Raw genomic sequence first — 18868 nt, forward strand, 5'->3', positions numbered from 1 at the left:
TCCATAGATCTTTATTGCGGAAATATGTGGAGCCCGTTATTCCCTCTGTTGATCCTCCGGCCCCTGTGTTGGTTGATGGGGAGTTGGAATATGTTGTTGAGAAGATTTTGGATTCCCATTTTTCGAGGCGGAGGCTTCAGTACCTTGTCAAATGGAAGGGTTATGGCCAGGAGGATAATTCTTGGGTTTTTGCCTCTGATGTCCATGACGCTGATTTGGTTTGTGCCTTTCATCTGGCTCATCCTCATCGGCCTGGGGACTCTGGTGAGTGTTCGGTGACCCCTCCTCAAGGGGGGGTACTGTTGTGAATTCTGCTTTTGGGCTCCCTCCGGTGGTTGTAGGTGGTAATGCAGTTGTCCCTGGGCTGCAGTCCTGGTCAGGTGTATCTGCTGATTGCAATTCTGACTGGGGTATTTAGGTGTGCAGGATTCATTAGTCCTTGCCAGTTGTCAATGGTTTCTGGGAGGTGTTGGACCTCTGTCTGGTTTCTCCTGCTTAGCTGCCAATTCAGCAAAGATAAGTGTCTGTTTTGTTTTCTATGGCACACATGCTGTGTGCTGGATTTTTGATTGTATTTCTGCTCTGTGTGTAGGATTCTCTGGAGTTGCAGATATACTTTCCACGTCTTTAGTTAGATGGAGGAATTTTTTGTATAATCTGCTGTGGATATTTTTTGAAGGATTTTAATACTGACCGCACAGTATTCTGTCCTATCCTTTCCTATTTTAGCTAGAGTGGCCTCTTTTGCTAAATCCTGTTTTCTGCCTGTGTGTGTCTTTCCTCTCCTACTCACAGTCAATATTCGTGGGGGACTGCCTATCCTTTGGGGTTCTGCTCTGAGGCAAGATATTATTCCTATTTCCATCTATAGGGGTATTTAGTCCTCCGGCTGTGACGAGGTGTCTAGGGTTTGTTAGGCACACCCCACTGCTACTTCTAGTTGCAGTGTTAGATCAGGATTTGCGGGCAGTACAGTCACCACCTACTCCAGTGAAAGTTATTCATGCAGCTCCAAGGTCACCGGATCATAACAGGCAAGGAGTGCTGTCACAAGAAGTGCAATAATTGAGAAGATGGTGAGGGAGTACCTTGCAGATCATACAAACGTCCTCCGTGATTATTCTATGCCTTTTAATTATTGGTTATCCAAGCTGGACACGTGGCATGAACTGGCTCTCTGCGCCTTGGAGGTCCTGGCCTGCCCTGTTGCTAGCATTCTGTTAGAGAGGGTTTTTAGTGCCGCTGGTGGAATTAAAACAGATAAGCACATCCGCCTGTCAACTGAAAATGCTGACAGGCTGACTCTTATCAAAATGAACAAGGCCTGGATTGAGAAAGACTTCTGTACACCACCAAGTGAAACCAGCAAAACATAACCTCAAATACATTCTCTGTTTTGGGGAGGTGTATTCTCATGCACCTCTACACAACCACACATGGGTATACGCTTCCAGATTTGGTCTGTTTGTTTTTATTCTCCTACTTATCCTAATCCTCCTCATCCAGAACAACTATATCACCAGGGTGAACGTGGTCTGTACAGTGCATTATGGCCAAGGGTGCTGTGATGGCACTCTTTTATTTTTGAAAAAAAGTACAACACATTGGGGAATTGGACATGACATTTCTTTGGGCCTACTTCTTAACTCTTTTCTTTAAAAAAAACAAAATTTTACATTGGGGGATTGGGCACTAGATTACATTTGGCCGACTTCTTAACTCCGTCTCCTGCAATCTGTCCTGTACCTGCCAGTAGATCACCAGGGTGAACGTGGTCTGTACGGTGCATTTTGTCCAAGGGTGCTGTGATGGCATTCTTATTTTTGAAGAAATGAAAACACATTGGGGAATTGGGCATGGCATTTCTTTGGACCTAGTTCTTAATTCGGTCTCCTGCAATCTGTCCTGTACGTGCCTCACGATCACCAGGGTGAACGTGCTCAGTACTGTTATAGGCAGGTGATTTTGGGGCATGGGGGATGTAAAGGCACTATTTCATTTTGTAAAAGCAGGACCACACATTGGAGAATTGGGCATTACATTACATTGGGCCTAATTCTTAAGTCTGTCTCCTGCAACGTGTCCTTTAACTGCCACTAGATGACCAGTGTGACCGTGGTCTGTATGGCGCATTTAGGTCTAGGGGGCTGTGATGGCACTATTTTAATCGGTACAAAAAGGACCCCACATTGGGGAATTGGGCATAGCATTCCATTGGGCCTACTTCTTAACTCTGACTCCTCCGATGTCTCTTGTTTAACTGCCACTAGATCACCAGGGTGAACGTGATTTGTACTGTTATAGGCTGGCAAAGTTTGGTCAAGGGGGCTGTAATGGCACTAGTCTATTTTTACAAAAGGTACCCCCCATTGGTGAAACCACATCCTTCTTGGAAAACACTTCATAACATTTGTGTACCTTAAAGAGCTCACATGAAAAGCTCCTTTTTGTGTTGCCTGGTTGCTAACATTGGACACAATACACTTCATATAAATTTGATAAAGCAATGCTGTTACTTTGCCTCAGTAGTTCATTAAAAATATAGCATTGTCAACTATATTTGTTTCTCTCCTTGCGAGCCTTAACCTTATATGCCTCAAATGTGCAAATGGAGAATATACAAATGGCGATTTGTAAACAAGATTGAAATACTGTAAACCGAATGTATTCAGAAAATCACAAAGCTGCATTTCTTGTAAAACATTTAGAGATGTGACAGACAATGTTCATAGTGACACAATCTTGATAAATGTTTGTTTATTCACTTCACAAACAGTTCTAAGACTCTATATGTTTGCTGTTTGTCATTGTAAAACATTAAGGTTTACTGAAACAATGGCAGTGGTGGTTTGATCAAAATCCTTGTGGCATTTATTTTTTAGAGGTTTATGGCCCCTCGTCTGATGACTCCATGATATCTCAGTTTCATCCAACCTTGAAAAGTGGCCACTTGAAGGTGTGGGTGAAACTAGAGTTACTACATAGTGTTATTCACTATAAAAGATCAGAGAAATATGACTAAGACAGATGCCAAAACTGCGGTACCTGTACATGTACAGTGTGCTGATATTTGCATAATTCAGGACACCCATGCAGTGTAGGTAGTCTCCCAGGGGATCTCTGTCTTGGTGTTGCTTCTTTGATATTCCAGATGGATGATGTTTAAAACCCTCTTGGTGATGATCTAACTATACTGTGGTAGTTAATCTTCATAAATACATAATATCACATTTATTTAATTCTTTTGTGTATTTATTAACCTGTGTATGTTAACACATACAAAAATGTACGCACTCACAATATTCAATCATACTATTCCTTGAATTTTGTAGTTTGCAATAAAATTGCCTTGTATTGCAACTAGTATTTTTTTATTTTTATTAAAGCCATATCAGATCCTTAGTGTTAAAAACATGTCAAATAAAATTGCAAAATTCTCCTGTAAATAATTGTGCAAAGAGGGAACCATCATACCATTAAAAAATACGAGTGAATTTTCCTGGGCCCATCCAGTATGTTGGTTCCAAGGCCTAATGGGGTGACTATGCAGCAGAGCTCGCCTTCCTGCCAATGTATAAAACCAAGGAGTATAGAGCACAAAATGCATATTGTGAAGTGGATTTTCATGGGCACATCCACTATGTCGGTTCTAAGGCTTATTGGGGTGCATATGAATTGGTAGCAGGGCAGGCCTTGCATTCAATGCAACATTTTTTTCAGGAAGCCCTCCTGGACATCTTATTAATGGGGTATTGTGGTGAGTCATAATTCTTGGCAGCCCATCCACTCACAGCATAGGCTACAACAGCTTAGGAGACCCACTGTTTCACAATGGCCCTTTAACTTAAGAAGATTAATGCCGCCTGATGCACCAGTTAAAATAGGCTCCGTGACTTTAAGAGTCCCTCCTTCGTAAATGAAACAAGATGGGTCTGCTTATGTGTCACACACCACATGTCCAGCTAGGGGTGTTAAATGTTACAATGACATTTCACAGTGAATGCATTTGTAGTGGTTGAAAGCAATGTTAAAGTTGAAAAGTTATTTAAAAACGCAGCGTCTGAACTAACCCTAAGTGGGAGAGGAAATTTTCGGTCTGGGGTTAAATATTTAACCTTACAGGCAAGTCATTAACCGATAAAGTATGTACCTTGACACTGATCTCTCCTTCAAACCACATATCCAAACCCTTTCCACTTCCTGCCGCCTCCAACTCAAAAAAATTTCACGGATCCGTACATTCCTAAACCAAGAATCTGCAAAAACCCTAGTCCATGCCCTCATCATCTCCCGCCTCGACTACTGTAATCTCCTTCTCTGTGGCCTCCCCTCAAACACTCTTGCACCCCTCCAATCTATTGTAAACTCTGCTGCCCGACTAATCCACCTGTCCCCCCGCTATTCCCCTGCCTCTCCCCTCTGTCAATCCCTTCACGAGCTCCCCATTGCCAAGAGACTCCAGTACAAAAGCCTAACCATGACATACAAAGCCATCCACAACCTGTCTCCTCCATACATCTGTGACCTTGTCTCCCGGTACTTTCCTGCACACAACCTCCGATCCTCACAAGATCTCCTTCTCTACTCCCCTTTTATCTCCTCTTCCCACAATCGTATACAAGATTTCTCTCGCGCATCCCCCCTACTCTGGAACTCTCTACCACAACATATCAGACTCTCGCCTACCATCGAAACCTTCAAAAAGAACCTGAAGACCCACCTCTTCTGACAAGCCTACAACCTGCAGTAACCACCGATTGACCAAATCGCTGCACGACCAGCTCTACCCTCACCTACTGTATCCTCACGCATCCCTTGTAGATTGTGAGCCCACGCGGGCACGGTCCTCTCTCCTCCTGGACCAGTTGTGACTTGTATTGTTCAAGATTATTGTACATGTTTTATTACGTACTAGATTGTGGCCCGATTCTAACGCATCGGGTATTCTAGAATATACATGTCCCCGTAGTATATGGACAATGATGATTCCAGAATTTGCGGCAGACTGTGCTCGTCGCTGATTGGTCGAGGCAACCTTTATGACATCATCGTCGCCATGGCAACCATTATGACATCTACGTCGATACTGTGCCCGTTGCTGACTCAGAAACGTGGGATTTCTACGTCCTTTATGACATCATCGTCGCTGTGCCCGTCGCTGATTGGTCGAGGCCTGGCGGCCTCAACCAATCAGAGACGTGGGATTTCTACGTAGATGCTGTGCCCGTCGCTGATTGGTCGAGGCCTGGCGGCCTCGACCAATCAGAGACGTGGGATTTCCAGGACAGACAGACAGACAGAAAGACACACAGACAGACGGAAAAACCCTTAGGCAATTATATATATAGATACCGCTCCTCACATGTAAAGCACCATGGAACAAATGGCGCTATAATAATAAATAATAATAATACCTTGACATATTTCCAAGCAAAACCCATTTTGGTTTTGTTTTCAAGTGTTTTTTGTGGCACCGGGAAAAATGGCATTAATCTGTAAAAAAATGTTTAAGTCTGTGAACTAGGAGTCAGGAATGCTTCCAGGGGGATCCCCATGAGGTCCCTGTGTCATTTGAGCAGTGCTTCCATCATTTTCAGATGTTTTTAGACCTTAAAGAGGAGGATGGGGGATCGTGTTAAAAATACTCTGGTCTCCGATAAACTTACATTGGGCTCGTTGTTCTGGCTGAGTACCCGAGTATTCCAGTTTGCTCGACCTGAGCAACGAGCACCGGAGCATTTTAGTGCTCGCCCATCACTAGTCTTCAGTAGGGTTGAGCGAAGCGGATTGGAAAAATTCAAAAATCGCCGACTTTCGGCAAAGTCGGGTTTCATAAAACCCGACCCGATCGTAGTGTGGGATTGGCCATGAGGTCGCCGATCTGCACGCAAAAGTCGCTTTTTGTATGAAGCATTCACCGCCATTTTTTAGCCAATGAAGGAGGACCCAGAGTATGGGCAGCGTGATGACATAGGTCTCGATCCCTACCTACTTAAAGAAGGGCATTACAGTGATTTGCTTGCTTTCTGCGGCATCACAGGGGCTATAAAGGGGCGTGCACGCCGACCGCCATCTTACTTCTGCCGATCTTAGCATAGGGAGAGGTTGCTGCAGCTTCATCAGAAGAAGGGATATAGTTAGAAAGGGAAGATTAACCCCCAAACCGCTTGTGCTGTAACGATTTCCACTGTCCAACACCACCATTTGTTTGCAGGGACAGTGAAGTTAATATTTTTGTGCATTAGCTCTGTAGCTTATTAGGCTGCCTTATAAGGCTCCCTGATAGCTGCATTACTGTTTGTACGCCGCTGTGCAAACCAACTGCTTTTTTATAAGCAAAAATCCTGTTGCTCCTTTCTGCACAGTTATCTTATCTATTTGTCCACACTTTTGTGTGCAGCAGTCCTTTTTATTGCTGCCATACTTGTCCTGAGATCATTGTAGGGAGATTGAAATTGTACTACAGTCCTTGTATTTTTTCATATATCTTCCAGCCACTTTCTGCCACTTAGATTGCGTTGTTTTATACACTGGGCCTGAGTTTTGGTTCAGTCTCCCCCCAAAAAATTAAGATTCAAATTCTCACAAAGTGGATCTACTGCAGTCCTGTTAGTTTGTCGCATGTCAGCCAGGCACTTTCTGCCAATTAGATTGCGTTGTTATATATACTGGGCCTGAGTTTTGGTTCAGTTTCCCCCAAAAAAAGGGAGATTTAAATTCTCAACAAGTTTATATACACCTTCTACCTTGTTTTACAATACCATATAATGGTTGTTATTTTGGTTAGATTTTCCAAAAAATAAGGAAGTCTGGTGGAAGAGCCCATGGGCGGTGGTTGCCAGCTGGTACTGATGGTGGTGGTGCATCTGGTGGTAGTGGCAAAAGCAGAATAGCGCCTAAGGCTGGAGGTGTTGAGCCAGCGTCATTGTCTGGCGACACAAGGCCTCGAACGCTCCCTTTTCTGGAAGTAGAAAAACATCTTTTAAACCGGAGCAGCCAGAAAAAGTTTTGGCTTTCCTTGCTGACTCAGCCTCTAGCTCTTCTCCAATTCCTCCATTTGCAGCTGCTGAATGTCCACCATAGGCCATTTTTATACCTCCCTAAATGAGCTGACTCCCCCCACAGGGCCGTGGTCACCACCTGGCCCAAGTACCTGTGCGAGTGCCGTTTGCCTGGACAGGTGGGTGGGCGCACTGGCACAGGATCCCTCATTGTACATTGAAGTGTCTCTGATGGTGGTGGTGCACAACCAACGTCAGACACACCATCGTAATATGAGGGGCCCTGTGCCAGTACCGCCGCCCACGAGAGAGTGTTCCCCCCAGCTCGAACAGTGCTCTACCACTTGCAATACTTACCTCTCCCTGCTCCACCACTGTGTAGTCCGTGCTGTTAAATCCTTCAATGGCACTGCCAATACAAATTTGTTGAAATGATAGATGATAGTTAAAATATACAGGGGCCCTGGCCTCAATTTAGACCAGTTAATACTTTGCGCCTACTACCACTGTCTGCTACTCAACAGAGGAGCCTACCCCTGTACCTAGCTATGCCACCTGTTTATTTATGAACTATTTTTTGGCAGACATTTAGCCCATATTATTATTTGGGCCTACTAACTGTGTCCGCCACTCATTACAGTTTTCCTCCACTGAACAAAGCAATGCCGCCTGTTTTGTTACCAATTTTGAACTGCATTTAGCCTACTTTATTATTTGGGCCTATATCTGTGTTTCCTCCTCATCCTGCCCATTGCCCAGCCAGTGATAGATGAGTCTGCTGGTACATTGACCCAGACCACTACATTCCCCTTGCACTCTACACAGCCAGAATCTGACCCTGCTGAAAGTCAGGTTCCCCTTCCCGCATACTATACCACCTTACACGGGGACAAAGAGGAAGGTGCAGCAGAAAGTGCAGGTTCCTTCATCAGGTGGGGGGGCATACTGGTTGGCAACGTCAATGGTACAGAGTCCCTCATAGTACGCAAAAATGTCTCTGCCAGTGGGAGGCGCCACCTGCCGTCAAACACACCGCCGTACTATGAGGGACCCTGTGCCAGTGCCAATAAGTGGGCCCCCCCCTGCTTGCTCAGGATCACAGCACTTGCAAAGTTGAAATACTTACCTCTCCCTGCTCCACCGCCGTGACGTATTCCGCGTTTCCTGGGCCCAGGAAAATTTCGAGCCAGCCCTACCCCCCCACAACTTTAGCCAAATGACCCCCAGTTTTCAATGCCTAACTATTATTATAAAGTAAATTAAGATCGACAAGCTTGAGTAATAAGAATTGATGTTTTTGGCATTAAAATGGGCACTGTAGGTGTTATCCTGTCCTCCACTCACTGCCGACTTTGATTCCCCATTGACTTACATTGGGTTTCGTGTTTCAGTCGGTCCCCAACTTTTCGCAATAATCGGCCGATTTCACCCGACTTTTGACAAAGTCGGGTTTCGCGAAACCCGACTCGATCTGAAAAAAGTAAAAGTCGCTGAAATCTAGTCTTCAGTAGAAATGAGAGGGGAGGGAGAGGCTGCAAGGGGATGGAGTAGAGAATTGAAAGTGTTGAAAAGCTGTTTAGGGTTGTGAGACAGAGGGGATATCAGAGATGAGAAGTTTGTTTTGCAGCAGTGAGCGTGGACATGAAGCTGTCGATGTACTGCTTGTATGCAGTGAAGTGGTCGGCAGAGCGGGATTGCTTCCATCTCTGCCCAGCGATCCAGGAAGCGTCTCAGTTCTTTGGTCAGGCTGGTCGGCCAGGGCTGCCTGTTGAGTGTACGAATTTTGCTATGCATGAGGGGCTGCCGAATCGAGTGTTGCTGTTATTGTGGTGTTTTAAAAAGTGGCAGCAGCATCTGTGTCATGAAGGGAGGCTATGTCTGTAAGAGTGAGAAGGGACTCAGAGAGTGATTGTAAGTTGAGGTGTTTGAGATTTCTGCGAGGGTGAGTGAGTTTGTGGAGTGGGGGTTGCACACTAGGAAAGGAGAGGGAAGAGAATGTCAGTATGTTGTGGTCAGACAGGGGAGGGGTGAGTTAATGAGATTAGTAAGGGAGCAGAGGCAGGTGAAGATGAGGTCCAGCATGTGGCCATCTTTGTGAATGGCCTCAGAGGACCATTGAGTGAGGCCAAAGGAGGCAGTCAGTGATAAAAGTTTAGAGGCAGTTTATTTAACCTGACGATTCCCGAGAGGGAGGCATTAAAGGAATACCTACAGACTAGTTTAGCTGCAGGTCATATAGGACCCTCTACATCCTTTGTGGCTGTAGGATTCTTTTTTGTCAAAAAGAAGCATGGGGGCCATAGGTCGTGTCTGTATTTTTGGGAGATTAATAAGATTGCTGTGTGCAATCCTTACCCATTGCTGTTGATTCTGGATTTGTTTAACCAACTAACTGGAGTGAAGTGTTTCTCTAAGATTGACCTTCGTGGGGCATATAATTTGCTGTGGGTGAAGGAGGGCGATGAATGGAACACAGCCTTTAATACCCCGGAGGGTCATTTTGAGTGTCTGGTGATGCCTTTTGTCCTTACTAATGCAACTGCGTTTTTTCAAAATTTCATTAATGACATTCTGAGGTCATTGATCGGTAGGAGTGTTATTGTTTATTTGGATGATATTTTGATCTATTCACCTGATTTGGAGTTGCATTGGCAAAGAGTACGCAAAGTTCCACAGATTTTGAGCAAAAACTCACTCTTTGCTAAATTGGAAAAGTGTGAGTTTTCTGGGGTACCTTGTCTCCAGTGATGGGTTTGAGATGGACCCGGTGAAGGTTCAGGCAGTACTGGAGTGGCCTAGGCCTGAATGTATGAAGTCGGCTCAGAGATTTTTAGGGTTTGCTTTTTATTACAGAAAATTCAAACATAATTTTTCTGTGATCGCTAAACCTATAATTGATCTCACCAAGAAGGGTTCCAATACTGTCCAATGATCATCTGAGGCTGTTAAGGCTTTTGAGCATCTCAAGGAGAGGGTTAGCTCTGCTCATGTTTTGATCCAGACAGATGGGACCAAGCCATTTCTGGTAGAGGTTGATGCCTCTTCAGTATAGTTGGGGGCAGTTCTGTCCCAGGAGGGAGAGGATGGGGTGCATCCCTGTGCTTTCTTTTCTAAAAAAATTTCAGAGACTGAGTTCTACTATGATGTTGGGAACAGAGAGTTGCTGGCTATTAAACTCGCATTTGAGCATTGGCGACATTTTTTGGAGGGGACTACACATCCAATACAGGTTTTTGCTGATCATAAGAATCTGATACATCTGGATGCTGCTAAATGTTTAAATGCCCGTCAAGCTGCATAGGCACTGTTTTTTGCCTGGTTTCATTTCTCCGTAACATATACAGTATATACCTGGGACGAAGAATGTTAAAGCGGATGCTTTTTCTCGTAGTTTCTCTCCAGCAGTTAATAATGAGAAGGAGGAATGTATTTTGCAGAGAGGGGTGGTGGTGGCAGCATTGGGTTCTGAGTTGCAGAGTAGCATCCTAGAGACCCAGAATGCTTCACCAACTAACACTCCGCATGGTAAATTATTTGTGCCTAGAGCATGCGGAGAGCTTTGCTTGCTGAATGTCATGATTCTCAGTTGGCTGGTCATCCAGGGATTTCGGAAACTAGAAAGTCGATCGGTCGAAGTTTCTGGTGGCCAGCGTGGCAAAGAGAAATCATCAAGTGGGTGCATCAGTGTACTGTGTGCGCTAGATCGAAGGCCTCACATTCCCTAGTAGCAGAATTCCTGTGCCCTTTGGAGGTTCTTAGTTCGCCATCGTCACATCTTGCTATGGATTTTACCACCAAACTGCCGGTCTCTGAGGGTTTTCCTGTCACTTGGTTTGTTGTGCACGGGTTTAGTAAGATGTGTCATCTGGTCTCGTTCAATAAATGACCCTGCGCCAAGACTCTAGCTAAGGCATTTGTGCTAGAGATTGTCAGGCTTCATGGAGTTCCCACTGACATTGTCTCCGATAGATGACCACAGTTTGTGGCTTGCTTTAGATGTGCTTTTTGTGACAGATTAAAGGTTTGTTTGTCATTTTTATCAGGTTATCATCTGGAGTCCAATGGACAGACCAAAAGGAAGAACCAGGACGTCGAGCAGTTTTTGAGATGTTTTGTAGCAGACAATCAGGAGATGTGGTCGGAATAAATACCACTTGCTGAGTTTCCTCTTAATAATCATACGTATTCCTCAGCTGGGTGTTCTCCTTTTTTTTGCTGTACAGGAAGGCATCCATCTTTCGGTCCATTTTCAAAGATTGGGGCAGTGGTGCCAGAAGAGGAGAGATTTTCTGGATTTTTTCATTGGATCCCACCAATCTTTACCTTCCTGTGGTGAACTGCTCAATTTATTGTGGACATTTATGGACATCATCATCATATATATAGACTTTAGTTCATCTCTGTATACTGTTAAGCTTCAACATCCACGGTTGGAAGACACCGAACTCTGTATTTCTATAACTTTTGGCTGTTTATTGTAATGTACTCTATTATGTATGGCAATTATATATGATATAGGGTATTTATGTATTCTGTTTTCCTCTTCTTTTATATCATGTAGATTACTATGTTAATGCATCATGGCATAACGCTCTCTTTATGGGGTAATATATGGATTTATTTAAATCTACATATGATAGCTATGCTTGTTTAACTTTTATGATCTAGTCTCTACTTGCTACTAATTATACCCATAATCTAACATCTATGCCAGTATTAGATATTTCGTAACATGCTAGAGTGATACCACATACATACTAGGTGTACTGACCCAGTTATCTGCATTTGTGATTCTGATTAAGCAAGTATCGCACCTATCAGCCACAGTACGCATGCGCGCCATGGTCCCGGCTTGCCCGACGGCTTGCGGCATCTCTCTCTGTTCCAGTGGTGGTCATGTGATATGACATCACACGACACATGACTCTGCTGCCGAGCGTCCTGTCACCATGAGAGCGCGTGCGTCACAGGAAGTGGCCGTGATTCTCTGGATAGAGTACATTGGCTGATTCTATACAATGCCGCCTTTGCAGCGGTAAGTTTCTTTACATCCTTGGACATCTGTCCATTAGTAAATGGTGATTTGATTGGTTCTTGGGGCTCTTTATACTCGCACTTCCCCTTCTTTCCCTACCCCTTGAGTAAGGCTACACCGCCAAAACGCGTCGGGAAGGACGCTCGTGGACATATTCCTGGCATATCACGGGTAATGATATCAGCTGTTGCAGCTGGCCCCTTTTTATTTTTTGATATGCACTTTATGAGCTAGGTTGTTGAATAGTTTAGGCTATATAGGAAATGTGCAATATATATGTGATTACACTTTATATAAATATATTTATCCCTGAGAGCCCATATTATGGATACATTTGATGTCCTGTGAGCATCCTAACTTTTGGCATGTGCCAGTGGTTGTAACCCCTTCTTTTCCTGTTTTGTCATCTGCACATGGTCAATTAATAAATGCAATGTTGATTATTTAAATTATATTTGGGAGTATCCTGTCGTGGTTTTTTCATGTTGACTATGGTCTTTGCGACTTTTTCCCTAATTATGTCCATACAAATATAGTATCACAATATATGTACATTTGATCCAGTCGATATAGTTACTGTGATTTCTTTTTTGTTCTCGTGAGGTGTTTTGTCTGCTGTCTGATGTATATACAGGGCCGCCATCAGGGCATTACTACCCTTACATGTGTAAGGGGCCTGGTGAGGAGAGGTAAGCAGGGAGGGCCCGTACTGACCGAGACACACAGTCTGCATGTCTCATACACTTTGGGCCCCACCTCTTTTCCTGCTGGTCTGGAGGCATTATGAGGTGATTGCATTGCTCCTGTCTGATGCAGATGCTGCACAAGGACCTGGGCTTTTGCTCTGTGCAGAGCTCGGTACCGCCTCCAGCAGAGACTCAGCCTCCGTCATCTCTCACCTACTACAGAACATAACAGCAGCAGTGACCGGAGCTCTGCAGGGGGGAAGAGATTGAAACCAGGAAAGGTCAGCAAGTCTGCGATGCTGCCTCCTAGTGGCTCCAGAACTAGGGCTTCTCACTGGGCTGCAGGAGGGACCCCAGGGCCCAACTATTCCTGTGGGAACAAGCTCCCGCACTGCACTATGCTACACTACACTACACTACACTACACTGTCCCTCCATAACACTAGTGTTGTTTAGGAAACTGCTGTGTAGGACAGGCAGGGGTGCTGCTATCATGAGGCAAGTTGAATACTTTGCCTCAGGTGGCAGAACATCCTTAAAGACAGGGAGCAGCAGTCAGAACATGTGGTGCCGACTCTCCCTGTAATCCCTGCTCTGACACTCTCAGACAGTGCAGTGTCACAACAACCTAAAGTGTGGCGTGCCCTGCAGGTGACTGTTACTTACCCGGGCTGAGGTGCAGAGGCAGTGCCCAGTCTCCTGACCTGTTGGGACGCACACATTGCTGGAAGTCGGACTAGTCGCAGAGCAGTAACCGGCAGTAAGTAACTGTAAAAAACATCACTCGCCCCCGCCGCCCCCACATGCTGCTGATGCAAAGCTCTGTCACGGTTCAGATTCCCTCCATCAGACTGTCAGAAGTAGATAAGCTATGTGAACCAGCTGGGGTTTTCAGATCTGAAAGCAGTAAGGAAGTGGGATACTGTAGAGTTGGTGTGTGTTACCCTATGTGGATGAGCTGAGGTTGTCAGATATGGTCCTGCTAAGACTTATTTGTACTGATTTTACTACGTTGGGGGGGGCGCCGTTTTGCAGTTCGCCTCAGGCAGCAGAGAGGCTAGGTTCACCCCGGAGGACAGGGGTGTCAAACTGCATTCCTCGAGGGCCGCAAACAGGTCATGTTTTCAGGATTTCCTTGCATTGCACAGGTGATAATTTAATCACCTGCAGAGAATGATTCCAGCACCTTGTGCAATGCTAAGGAAATCCTGAAAACGCGCATGGTTTGAGGCCCTCGAGGAATGCAGTTTGACAACCCTGGTGTAGGAAGTCTCACTTGCAGTCAGCACCGGGGGAGGGGGTCACAGACACTAGAAGAGGAAGCAGCCGCTCTTATAATAGTCTCCTGCTGTGCTGGGGGTCCTCCTATTGAACTCTGCCCTGGCTGTCTGCTGTCCTGGGATAATGGTGCAGGTGGTGAAGGCCCTGCAGCATAGGTAAGTATATATATACTAGATTGAGGCCCGATTCTAACGCATCGGGTATTCTAGAATATGCATGTCCCCATAGTATATGGACAATGATGATTCCAGAATTTGCGGCAGACTGTGCCCGTCGCTGATTGGTCGAGGCAACCTTTATGACATCTTCGTCGCCATGGCAACCATTATGACATCAACGTCGATACTGTGCCCGTCGCTGAATCAGAAACGTGGGATTTCTACGTCCTTTATGACATCATCGTCGCTGTGCCCGTCGCTGAGATGCGGGATTTCCAGGACAGACCGACAGACAGACAGACAGACAGATGGAAAAACCCTTAGGCAATTATATATATAGATAATAGTATGTGTATATAGTGTATGTAATATATAGTGTGCAGTATATGTATTTTCTTGTTTGTAAATGAGTGTATGGATATACTGGAGATGATCCTTGTATATGTAATAGTGTATCTGCAGTATACAGTGTAGTTAATGTATAGCGTACAGTATATATATGATCCTTGTATCTGTAGTATAGATTGTATGTAATGTATAGTGTACAGTGTGTGTGTGTATGTGTATATATTATAGTTCTATCAGTGTAGAGATGCCATGTCTGCAGAGGAGTGCTGCACTCTGTACCCTAATGCCAGCACACAATGCATGTGTGTATTTTTATGAATTATCACCTATAATGCCTGAGTAGACGTCATATATACACTGTATGTATATATGTGAGCATTTTACAGTGGCAGCAAAATATTTTTTTTTATTGAGCTGTGCATTATTTAAAAAAAAATAAATAAATAAATGCAGCGTGTCAATTCTTCCAGGGTTTTTGCTGCATTTCTTTTACCTTTTTAAATGAATGCAACAAAAACACACATAATGTGCGCGGCATTTTTCCTGCCAACACCATTTTTTTTTTTTTAGCAGAAAACTGGCTTCCAAAAAAGCAGCGTGTGAACATCTTCAGAGCACTGGTGGGATCCAGTATTTCTGCATTCTCATATTTATCATTATGGTCGTTATATAATGGACGCAATAGTCCACGCAGTAAAAACCGCGGTTATTTCACTGTACGTAGGTGTAGAGATGAGCGCGGTCAGCGTCCTCGCTGATTATCTTGTCGGTTTTATGTGGTCGCTGAAGTCTCTTTTTATATTTTCACAAACTATTACATGTGTGACACACAACACCACATCAGAACCTCCGGGGAGAGCGACTGCCGACACCGCGGGAACGGCACCAGCGCGGGAGGTGAGTGTAGACTTTAATATTTTATCGGGGCTGAACATTTATATCAAGAAGGGGTTGTCCTAGTAGAGGACAATCCCTTTAATATATAATGCCTGTGGACCCTTTGTTGTGCAGTTCTTCTGCTGTTACTCCTGGAAATGTGCGCATATTGCCCGGCCTAAGCAGACCTGATGTTACCTATTGGGCGTCAGCTGTTGTACAAAGCAGTTTATTGCGTGCCGTGCAATTCTTAGGCTCTGTGCGCACGTTGCGGATTAGGCTTAGGAATTTCTGGTGCGGATTCTGCCTCTCCTAGCAAAAAACGCACCTGCGGTTCCGCAGCGTTTTTTGTGCGTTTTTGCTTCGGTTTTCTTGCGGATTTGCTGCGTTTTTTACCCCTGCGGTTTTCTATAATGGAATGGGTACAAAAACGCTGCAGATTCACAAAAAAGAAGTGACAATGCTACTTCTTTTAAACCGCAGCGGATTTTCCGCAACGTGTGCACAGCATTTTTATTTTTCTCATTGATTTACATTGTACTGTAAATCAATTGCGGATCTGCAGCGTTTCTGCACCGCAAAAAAACTCTGTGGATCCGCAGAGAATCCGCAACGTGTGCACATACCCTTAGAACTGCAGCTTTCACTTGATGGGTCAAATCAATCAGTCACATTGCAAAATCTGTACCCCAGGCCTAACTGACAACTAGGGGTCACCGTTCCCCTCCTAAATAAGATGCCCCCATACAGTCTGATGCTGTCAGCAGTGATCAGCCAAGGTTAGACTGGATATAGACACAGATGATTGGTATCAACCACTTGTCAGTTTATTCATAGATTTTCAGGAGAAATAACAGAGGAACGACACAATGCAAAAAAAAAAAACTCCATAATGGTTTCCAAGTATCCACTAAAAAAGACAAGTGAAGACGGCAGAAAGGTCCTTGTTACTAGTGATGAGCGAGTATACTCAGTTGCTCGGGTTTTCCAGAGCACGCTCTGGTGATCTCCGAGTATTTGTGACTGCTCGGAGATTTAGTTTTTGTTGGCACAGCTGCATGATTTACAGCTACTAGCCAGCCTGAGTACATGTGGGGGTTTCCTGGTTGCCAGAGAATTCCCACAAGTAATCAAGCTGCCTAGTTGCCGCAAATCATGCAGCTGCGGCAACAAAAACTAAATCTCCGAGCAGTCACAAATACTCGGAGATCACCCGAGCGTGCTCTGGAAAACCGGAGTAACGAGTATATTTGCTCATCACTACTTGTTACTTCTCCCAAGAACTGTCTGATCAGTGCTGTAGACTTATAAAGTCAGAGCGTAATAATCCTCTGCTGACGGCACAGACCTGTTATCTTAGCACAATATGGCCACTTCATGGGGGTAGAATTGGTTATATTAGTGTATACTTATCTCTGACTAAAGTACAGGTGTATGTCGTATGTCTGCATATCTTGACCATGTAATTAGAAAGTTCCCTGTCCCATCAGGGATATTTATGGCATATTGATGGGATATATCCTCTATGTTACATTCATAAAGGTCCCACCAGGATCATTCAGAAATTTTTGGAGTTCCTATAGAAATGAATGGAGAGTGACACATGCGGTGTCACCGTTCCTTTTCTGGAAGCCACCACTGGGTTCCAATTTTTTTCCGTTCAACAGTGGAACATTCGGACATACACTATATGGCAGATCCTTTCAGTTCGTCATTATTACCTTCACTATGTGGTGGTAAAATTTTGTCTGATCATGGTGTGATGCTATTTGTCCCTTGATGTGGTATTATTCGGTCACTATGTGATGGTAATATGTGGACTTGTCATGGTGTGATGGTATTTGTCCCTTGATGTGGTATTATTCGGTCACTATGTGATGGTAATATGTGGACTTGTCATGGTGTGATGGTATTTGTCCCTTGATGTGGTATTATTCGGTCACTATGTGATGGTAATATGTGGACTTGTCATGGTGTGATGGTATTTGTCCCTTGATGTGGTATTATTCAGTCACTATGTGATGGTAATATGTGAACTTGTCATGGTGTGATGGTATTTGTCCCTTGATGTGGTATTATTCGGTCACTATGTGATGGTAATATGTGGACTTGTCATGGTGTGATGGTATTTGTCCCTTGATGTGGTATTATTCGGTCACTATGTGATGGTAATATGTGGACTTGTCATGGTGTGATGGTATTTGTCCCTTGATGTGGTATTATTCGGTCACTATGTGATGGTAATATGTGGACTTGTCATGGTGTGATGGTATTTGTCCCTTGATGTGGTATCATTCGGTCACTATGTGATGGTAATATGTGGACTTGTCATGGTGTGATGGTATTTGTCCCTTGATGTGGTATTATTCGGTCACTATGTGATGGTAATATGTGGACTTGTCATGGTGTGATGGTATTTGTCCCTTGCATATGGTGTTATTTGTCATTTAAAAAAATGTATGTGACTCATTCCCTTGAAGAAAAATAAAAAATGGGCCTAAAAGAGTATTGGATATTTAAGGAAATTTTTAAGAGGTTATAGTAGAGTATTACCATCCCAAAAGAATCTGCCTTGTGGTGGCGCATGAAAAAAATCTTTTGGCCAAAACAAAAGCTGTTGGCTATGAATGTGATATGGTATTCGATGGGAACTGATAATGTGTGATTGGTGAGGACGGGATGCAGAAGTGGAGTTTTTCCAAGAGTGGGTAGTGGGATTGTGGAAGGTTCGATGGGTGGAGGCGGAGCTGGGGTGGAGCCTGAGCGGAATCTCAAGGGGCCCCAAAAATGTTGCCAGTATGGGGCCCTGAAATTCCTGGTGGCAGCCCTGTGTATATACTTCTCAACAAGTTGTTCAGTAAAGAAAAGTTTATCGACCCTGGTGTCCCTCTTTTATCTCAATACCCTCTGGTTGTAGCCTGCCATGGTCTGCAGAGGCATATCACCAAAGTAACAGCAGCACATACCAGGCCAGGATCCCCACTTTCCTGTAGCATGGCGGGGTGCGGATGATGAGCACCTTGTTCACGGCTCCTGCCCCGCCCAATACACAAGTTCTAAAACTCTCTATCACTTGAGTGTGTATACTGATAGTCACAGACTGAGACTTTCACTGCCATTTTCTATGTTCTTCATGGTTGCAGTAGTACACAACATTCTGATCCATTTTTTCCCTACCTGTAACAATGTGACTTCTTTTCCCTAGGCTATAAGGAATGGCTGCTGCTCTTCATGCCCACATCTTTTATAGTGGCTCCTGATTGACTGCATGATGGGGAATCACATGAGCAGCGACTGACATCATATGAGCCCGCGCTCTCTTCTGGAAGGTGTGAAATTATGCAGAGCGATATGTAGATATGTTTTGTTATGCACGCAAATTTGAATCTGAAACTTTGTTAAATGTAAAATTCACAGTGAATCCACTCAATCATCTCTAGTATTCACCTACTCTTAGTATTAGCCGTTGTTACTGTTTATGAC

This window comes from Ranitomeya imitator, chromosome 1 (assembly GCF_032444005.1).
Source record: "Ranitomeya imitator isolate aRanImi1 chromosome 1, aRanImi1.pri, whole genome shotgun sequence".
Taxonomy (NCBI): domain Eukaryota; kingdom Metazoa; phylum Chordata; class Amphibia; order Anura; family Dendrobatidae; genus Ranitomeya; species Ranitomeya imitator.